Genomic DNA, 9,457 nt, shown 5'->3' with positions numbered 1-9,457 from the left:
AAGGTGAGCATCACAGAGTGCCGTGAAAAAAACCCACATTTTTTAATTGGCGCAGTGTGCGCGTGTGTTGTAAATGCATACGGAAAACGTATGGGGAGATTTTTATCAAAATGTGGGGAGTAGCTTATCTCTGAGGGGGGTGGACTTCTGAGTGGCTTTCTACCTTTTGTAAATTTTAAACTATGAACATGTATCACATGTATTTTATTTTACATAGCTGACCTTATTCATTTATTATCCTTCCTGCCTTCTATCCCCACTGGATTATTTAACATAAATCCTGGGTATATAATTCATTCATAAATACTAAAATACTTATCTCTAAAAGAGAAAACCTCCACTGGATTATTTTAAAATAGATACTAGATATCTCACATGTCCATAAATAATTGCAATTAAAAAATAATACCTAAAAAACCCCAATAATTTATCAACATCATATGCACAACATTATGTGCATATCAGTTTAAATAGCCTATTAAATGTCAATTAATATTCCAATTTCTCCAATTGTGTCATAAGTGCTGATTTGTTTGAAACTAGCTCTAAATAAGATTTACACTCACACCTGGTTGATATTTCTTGAGTCTTTTAAAATGTCTGACCTCCAGCTAGCTCTACCTTTTCATATGCCATCTGCTTATTCTAGAAAAGGGGTCCTGTATCTCACAGAATTTCCTGATTACAGACTTGTGGTATCTTTGAACCGGTTCCTCTACCCTCCTGATTTCCTGTAAACAGAGATTTTAGTTTGAGTTTGTCACCGGCTTTGGGTGATATTATTTAGGGCGTAGGAGCTATTTCCTCGGCTGCATTATTTTAAAATATAATTCAGGGGAGATTGCGATGCTGTCCCCCGCTACCACAAATTATGCAGTCGAGTTTCCCACATTTGGGGAAATCGCCGGGGTCAGCACCCCCGCAGGGCAATGGGTGAGCCTCGCCCTGGGACACCACCTTCGTGATCACGGTGTCTCCCCTGCCAGCTGCATTAGTTTTATGACCAGAACAAGAATGTGAAAAAAGGAAGCAGAGGAAGTAATCCTAGCCTTGCCAACGCCACCATTTCGGCAATTCACTGAAATTTGGTGCCTGAAAGTTGTTGTCCCCCGCCCCCTGGAATAGACTTAGGTCAATGATGTGTCGGGCAAGGAATATGCTCAGTGGCTATTTGTGGACTGATACATTTCCTGAATAATAATTCCCTTTTACATTCCAAACCTATTTCCCTTCTACTGCTCTTCTTCATAGGTGCCTGGGGGCATCGCACTGCAAGAGAGATACTCTTTCTGACGATAAACGAGACACCTTGCCTTTCCAATTCCCAGTATAATACACTACATGCTTTTCTAATTCAAAACGGCCCATACCAGTCCATCTCAGCTCACCAATACTAGGATATTGATCTCTACATATGCCATGTCATTTTTGACGATTTCCAGTTTTCCTAGAGTCACCCCTGGTACATTGAACATTCTGATGACCGTTTCTTCCATGTTCCGTTGATCCACACCATTAAGGTTGATCTACTTTGAACAGACAGCTCTTCCCCAAGTCGTATTTGGCAACCTCGGGGGCTCATCATCGGGCACTACGTCAGACAATGCCCCAGCGTGATCTATAAGGGACTCACTGACCAATCCCCCCCATCCCCCCAGAGTTAGATTGCCAGGTATCTTCTTCTTCAGTGTGCCTCATTTTCTGAAAGCTCTGCTGGACACTGTCCACCATAAGTGACCCTCCTGGTGTTTGAAATACCGGTGGCATAGTTTCGACTATCCCAGCAACATACAATCCACCACTGCACGAGTGTGACAAACTGATAGTAAAAGCTGACATTAACTACATGGTGAGGCTTTAAATGATGAGAAAGGTGTGGAAAAAACACAGCCATGACACACACGATGTGTCCATCACTCACTCAGCCTAAGGAAGAAATTCTATCTTCTCCTCCCACCACGATGCTGGGTCACTGTCTCTTCCTACAGGTGCCATTGCACACATAATGGAAGGAAATAACATAGCATCCATTTTGCATGCCTCTGAATTTTATGTCATTAGAATCCTGCTGTATGTGTTCGGCAGCTTGCTCTTTTTGCTTAACGTTAGGTTCTGAGATTCGTCCATGTTGATGTATGCAACCACAGCTCATTCATTTTAACAGCATGGCAATAGAGCTGTATTCAAGTTGTATTCTGCAGTGAGATTAAACCACAATTTAGATCGCAATTTTTGCACATAAAATCGTATTGCAAATACCTTGTCTTACTGCTACACAGGCCTCAAAATAATTTCTAATTGTAGTGGAATATTATGTTGGGAGGGCTCATATTTTACTTTATGGCTACCCAACTATTATCCATCGTGTGTGGCATGTGTTTACTTTATAGATAATGCGCCGGGGAGCATCTCTGTATAAATAGCTTATTAGATATTTTTGGATGATCTCTTTTGTAAGGGAGGACGGAAGGGGAGATGGTCCACACAAGTGGTGGTATTACTGGGATGAAATACATGTAGGAATGACATAGACCTTTACTGTACTGTAAAATTGCGTTATAATATTGTAATGCCAAAAGAAGTTGGGGGGCATCTCATTGAAAATGTATTTCGGAGGGGTGATTTAGGCAGGAGCTCTGGAGATGCAGTGGTTAAGTGCTCAATGGCTACCTGAAAGAAAGCTGGAATCCACGAGCAGGTTCTCCGGCAAGAGACTTGGTGATCTGCTCCTATAAAGATTACAGTCAAGGCCCCTGAAAGCTACTGGAATGTAAGCTGGTACTGTACTGGTGGTATTCTGCATATCTTCTATGACTGTTTCATTAGATCATCGTAGTTATCTAGTCACAGGATTTTTACCAAGTTTTACCAAGGATTTAGTGTTCCTCTTTTTCATTTGGTTGAGTGCTCCTCCTCCTCCTCCTCTTCATCATCATCATCAAAAAGCAAAATCACTGCCATTGAATCAATTCTGACTCAGCCACCCGATAGGACAGGGTAGAACTGCCCCTGTGGGTTTCGGAGACTGTACCTACTCTTCACAGTTGAGGGTATCTTTCGTCTGTCTCCGTGGAGAAGCTGGTGGTCTCGAACAGCTGACCGTGGGGTTGGCAGCCCAATGTAGACCCACGACACCACCAGGGCCCTGCTGCGCATCACAGAGATCACAATCCTGCTCTGAGTCTGCTGCTTCCCCGTTGTTTGTTTTCCCACATGAAGAAATCTTTGATTCTCCTGTCGCCTAATTGACTATTCTTTCCAAATGTGTTCCTTTTGTTTCTACGCAGCAGTCAATCCTATTGATTTCCTGCGCCTCACATCTTGCGCTTAATTGTTCAACCCAGCTGTAATTCATTTCGGTGAAGCCCAAATCATTTTTTCTCCCAAAATGCTCAAATAGGCATCAACAATACTTATTGAATAAATTTTTTCCCCAACTGATTCGTGTTCTTTGTTGTTGTTGTTGTTATTTTTTAAATTGTTATGTGAGTGAAATTTACAAATTGGTTTTATATTCAACAATGTATACACCTTTTGTTTCAGGACATTAATTACAATCTCTACAAATGCAAGAGAACCCCCTCCCACACACACACACCCCAGCCTCCATTTACTGTTCCTCCCACCTTCTTTCTGAGTGGTATCCGGGAGCAAATGCTGAGCGTCTGATCCCACTGGTTGATGTTTCGGTCTACAGGGCTGTTGTTCACCTGAGAATTCTGTTCACTGCTTGGCTGGAGGCTGGGTCATGGAGATAAATTCAATTCTAGGCTTGAATGGTGACTAACGACCATACTTTGGGGGTCCCACCAGGCTCTACCAGGCCAGGCATCTTGTTTTATATTGCTGTGGAGATTGGTTCTACATTTTCCCGCCGCTCTACCCAAGACCTTCTACAGTGATGCCGTTCAGAGGGTCTGCCATCGCTAGGTACCACTGAATTCTTGGTCTGCACTCATCTTTGCTCCAGTTTGCGAGAGACCCGCAGCCGCACCTTGACTAGCTATTCGCAAGCTTTTAAGACCCCAGTCACCACGCAGCAGAGTGCGATGCAGAACATTATCTTTGCCAACTGTGTTCTTTAATTATCTAATGCCCCCCAGGGCTGAGCCCCCCAGAACCAGTGACCCATTCCCTCAACGTGCTTCATTCCAGTGAAAACAGCTTTGTAACTTTGCCCCCCATTTGCTCGACGACATGGATATCGTGACAGCACACACACAGATGTGGAAGCTTCAAAAAGCCCACGGGAAATCCCATTATCTTTTTATTCCACATTTCCATGAACTTCTTGAAGGACCCCTGGACATATATAGATCTACTGTCTGTCAGTCCTACATATGACTGTAGATATAGTTCCACTGGCCTAACTATACCTGCTCATCCTACCTGTCTGCCTATTTAAGAGATGACTTTAAAATCATGTATTCCATCATTTACACGAGGGCCTACTTCGGGGCTACACTTGTTCAGTGATCGACTTCCTCCTCCTACGCCGGCCCCACAGCTTCACTGACAAAGGCTTTAGAATACATTTCAGAAACTGGTTGTGCTAGATATTGTCATTTCCAATAGATCTGACTCCCTTCCCCCGACCCCAACAAAAAACAATGTCAGCATTCCCCTTGACACTCTTTTTAAAAAAAATCATATTATTAGGGGCTCATACAACTCTTATCACAATCCATAAATACATCAATTGTGTAAAGCGCATTTGTACATTCATTGCCCTCATCATTCTCAAAACATTTCCTCTCCACTTAAACCCCCGGCATTAGGTCCTCATTTTTCTCCTCCCTCCCCGCTCCCCACTCCCTCATGAGCCCTTGATAATTTATAAATTGGTATTTTGTCATATCTTGCCCTGTCCGACATCTCCCTTCACCCACTTTTCTGTTGTCCGTCCCCCAGGGAGGAGGTCACATATAGTTCCTTGTAATAGGTTCCCTCTTTACAACCCACTCTCCCTCTACCCTCCCAGTATCGCCACTCACCCCTTGGCACTCTTAGCTACGTATTTTTCCAAATACAAAGGGGCTTCACAAAGTTTGCGGGAAAATTCCGTCAAATTTCAATGCCATTTTCCCTTGAATTTTTTGAGACCCCACCCCCCACCCCTTTGGTAGACATGCAATCATCTTGTGGAATTTTAAACATCCTCACGGGATTGCCAAAGGCCTATGAGCTACCTGCAGAGAATCCCGATTCTTATTTTTACTCTCATCACCCAGAACCAGGGTTTTCAGCTCATCTCTTTACATGTTCCTGGTCTACCATGAAGCACTCTATCTGCACAGAGTGGAACTGTTGGATGGCTTTCTGCACTGGTTAATGTTTAAGGAAAAAATGCTTAATACTACTTGTCTTGTTTTGACCTAGAGGGTAACCAATGATGCCTTAGGGTCTTGTCAATAAATAAATAGGCTGATGGGCTGGAAGAATACAATCTTCCTTAGACTACCAATGAGTTTGTGGTTTCAGGTATTCCCTGTTAAAGGTTTTGTAAAACTTAGTTGAATTTATTTTAAATGAACTTTGTCATTGTTGAGGTTATTACATATTTCTACTTAACCAACTTACAATACGAAGCGGGTACCCCCAAAAAACCTGGAATTGCGCTGGCGGAGAGGAGCTTTCGTAATGCGCATTTTTCCCGCTAGGTGTGCATCAAGCAACTCACTCTGAGTTAGTGCACTCAGTGGGGTCACCTGGGAAGGTTCTCTCTGGCTACAGTGAATTTTTTCATAAAAGCAGTTTCGCTTGAGCCTCATTTTTTTGTGAAGGCCAATTTAAGAGAACAAGGTATGGCTGTGAAATTTTGCTTCCTGCTCATGAAAAATGCCTCAAAACTTGTAATGCTGAAGACAGCTTACGTAGATACCACTGTGGGAAAAACTCAAATGGACAAGTGGTTTTCTCATTTCAAAACAGGTGAAATGTCGATTGATGACAAACCTCGTTCTGGATGTCAATCAACTTCCCAAACAAATGAAAATGTCCACTCCAAATGCCATTTGGAGCTTGTTCCACCAGGTCAGACTGTTAATCAAGCTTTCTATTTAGAGGTTCTGAAAATATTTCGTAACAGTGTGTGACAAAAAAGGCCTGGTTTGTGGCAGACGGGGGACTAGTTGTGCCACCATGGCAATACACCTGCTCACGCAGCCATCTCAGTGCACCAGTTTCTGGCAAAAAAACAAAAACAAAAACAGCATGCCTCTCTTGCCCCATGCACCTTACTCACCTAACCTCACTCTGTGCGACTTCTTTTTGTTTCCATGAATGAAGAGGGACATGAAAGGACAGTGATTTGATGTCATAGAAGAGGCGAAGAACAAAACACGGGAGGTGCTGTCAGCGAGCCAAACAGAGGAGTTTGAAAAATGTTTCCAAGAATGGAATCACAGATCCGACAAATGTATTAAGTATAATAGAGAACACTTTGAAGGTGATAGGGTTGTTTTGTAAAAAAATTTAAATACATATCTCTGGAAAAATAATGCTGGTTTTGGGGGGTACCCCCTCGTATATGTGTATATATGCTTATATATTTTATCTAGATATCCATATCTAGAGAGAGAGAGATAGAAAGAAGTAGACTCAGGACATGGTATTTTGAACCGCCTCATAAGCAAGTGAAAAGTGAACACTCTATGAACAAGGAGGCGCGGAGAAGAACTGATGCATTTGCATGTGGTGCTGGAGCAGAGCACTGAAAGTACCCTGGACTGCCCAAAGAACACGCAAACCTGTCTCGAAGGAATGCTCCTTAAAAGGAGGGCGGCAAGACTGCATCTCACATGCTGTGGGCATGTTACCGGAAGAGACCAGTCCCCGGAAAAGAGCACCAGGCGTGGTGAAGTGCAGGGGCAGTGACAACGAGGACGATTCTGGACAAGACGGATGAATGCAGTGGCTATAAAATGAGGCTCAAACACAAGAACAATTCTAAGAATGGCGCAGGGCCGGACAGTATTTCTTTCTGTTGTGCATGGGCTCACTATGGGCTGGAACCAACTTGATGGCACCTACAACAACAACGTGTGTGTGTGTGTGTGTGTGTGTATGTGTGTGTGTGTGTGTGTGTGGTTTCAATTCTGTATTCCAGAAATGTAACCTATTTTGTTACGGTGGAACGTCTACAAGCGCTATCGCCGACATCAGAAACTCGGGTGACAGGAGGGTAACCGCAAGATCAGGGCTTCAAACACCCCAGTGGCTCCTCGGGGGGCTCTCTGCTCCTGTGATGCGTTACAACCTTGTGAGTCCCAACGGGGCAGCTCTGCTCTGTCCTAGCTGTCCAGTGCGGTCTGCACCGAGTGGGACTAGACTCGGGGGCAGGGAATTCGAATTGAGTAGAGTTGAACTCTCTCCAGTAGGATTTTATCGAGAATTCTCACATTCCCAAATGACTTGGAGCTTGCGAGCGTTGATATCAGGGTCACGTTTGCTTGAGAGAACGAACTGCAAATTCTCCAATCCTTTCCCCGTGCCCCCTCCCCCGCCCCCGAATCCTGGAATAGTTTATGTAACACAGGAATGATTTGTCTCTTGAAAGCTTTAAAAGGGTTTTCAAAGGCCTTTTTATATTGCGAAATATTCCATCTGGCCTAAGGTGGTGCACGCCTACGTGTGTTTGTGTGTGTGGAATTACCGTGTGCATATATGCTTATAATGATAATGCAAGATATTGATCTCAGAATTAAACAGGGAACAGCTTGATTACAGCTTATTGTCCCCCACCCCCACCCCCTTCCGTGCAAAGGGAGGGAGCACCACAGTGACGAGACGGGTGACAAACACATATTCTCAGCCTTTAGTTCCAAGAGCCTCCTTCTCAGGGGCACACGAAGGCGGCCTCGGAAGGTGGCCAGGGAATAGGGACATCACGGGAGATGGTCGGGGAACATTCAATACCACATCTTCAAAATTTCATTCAGGCTGGCCAGATTTTACCACCACATCTGTACCACTGTCCTAAGGAGAGACCACCTAGTGGAACCCAAGGCCACCTCTAGTCTGCGGGAACGGTCCCCTAGTTTTCCAGGCCCCCCTCCCCACTCTCGGGCCCTACCCCTCCTCCACAGCAGCAAATGCCTGTCACGGCAGGGCTCTCTGGGCTCTAGGACCCCTCGATCCGTAACTCTAAAAGCACATCCACGGGGGCCACAATGAGAGAGCCACACGACGTGTCCAGCCTCTAGACATGTGCAAAGCCTAGCTGAGACCAATGAAGAGGAGTGACAGCCTAGACCAGTGAGTGTGGAAGCGTGGATGTGCCGCACCAGGTGAACACCTGTGAGCATATAAAATGGACCGAGACAGTGACACCAGACCCAAGAATGCAGGTGTGACCACGGGAATCTCGCCCCGCCCCCCACCTATCATGATCTGAATTCGCAGCAGGGGCGACCATGTCACACGACAAAGGGCCCTGGTCTTGAGAAGCCCCATCTTCGTTCGTGTCCAATGACAAGCTTCAGATCCAGGCACGGGAGGGACCCTTTCTTTCGTCAGTTGAGGTGGTGCGTGCTGGGGTGAAGGTGTGCTCCGGTGTTGGGGTGCCAGGCTATACCCCATGGTTTCCCACATGTGTAAACAGCCATGTGGGAAGGGAGGTGGCTTTCACACCAGCCATGGACAAACACAGAAGCGGAATCCCTTGCTGGAAGGCGAGACACGTTTGTGGCGAAGTCAAACAGGCATGTGAATCGAAGCCGAATGAGTAACGCTTTGCGTGATTGTTCTGGATGCCAGGGGGTTGCTGGCTGTGTGTTTGTGGTTTTATTTAACGACTCCAAGAAGCCTCTTAACAAGTCACACTCTCTTGGCAGCTCCGAGGAGCATTGTTGCTACAAGTACTAACACTTGCCAGCTACCGACCGACCGAGGCAGAAGCTGTTCTTCTCACCAGCACCCATCCTGTCTGGGGCTAGAAGCAAGCTTTGGGATTGGGTGTGTGTCTTGTGTGTACTTGTCTGTCCCCGTGGGGCTGAATCAAGCTGAACGGAGTGATTATTTTTAGGGTGAATGGTGGACAGGAAAAAAAAAGGTCAACACCCATTGAATAGGAATTATATAAGTATCACAAGGTTTTTTTCCTTCCAGTTGGATAGAAAACCACACTGACGATCCGACGTGACGGAATGGAGGGTAACAGTTCCCACGGTTATCGAGTGAATTGGCGTCTTACAGGCTGGTGTTCAAGGGAATCATTCCAGACCCGTTTAAGCCAGGGAGTGGGCGCTGACAGGGGCTTTCTCTGGCTCTCCTCTTGCTGCCTCGGCAAAGTGATTCCCACCCCCCACCCCATAAAGTCGCAGGTTAAGCAGAGGGCTCCCTATGGCCGGGTTGTGGGCAGATGCTGGGCAGTGCCCGTTTTATGAAGTTTCACGGGCGTTATCAGAACAATAAGAACCGTGTGGTACTGGAGTTGGAGCGTTTCCATGGGAAGATC

At 45.4% G+C, this 9,457-nt stretch overlaps 1 non-coding gene across 1 annotated transcript; it reads right to left on the bottom strand.

The window, feature by feature from the left end:
• Positions 1–832: 832 nt before the first annotated feature.
• Positions 833–994, bottom strand: LOC115871201. Its single transcript, XR_004047156.1, has one exon. It is a non-coding gene; the product is annotated as a U1 spliceosomal RNA (small nuclear RNA).
• Positions 995–9,457: the final 8,463 nt, after the last annotated feature.

This window comes from Echinops telfairi, unplaced genomic scaffold (assembly GCF_000313985.2).
Source record: "Echinops telfairi isolate 266 unplaced genomic scaffold, ASM31398v2 ScPeMD7_3533;HRSCAF=4204_1, whole genome shotgun sequence".
NCBI classification, from domain to species: Eukaryota; Metazoa; Chordata; class Mammalia; order Afrosoricida; family Tenrecidae; genus Echinops; species Echinops telfairi.
This window is presented reverse-complemented; position numbering and strand designations above follow the sequence as displayed.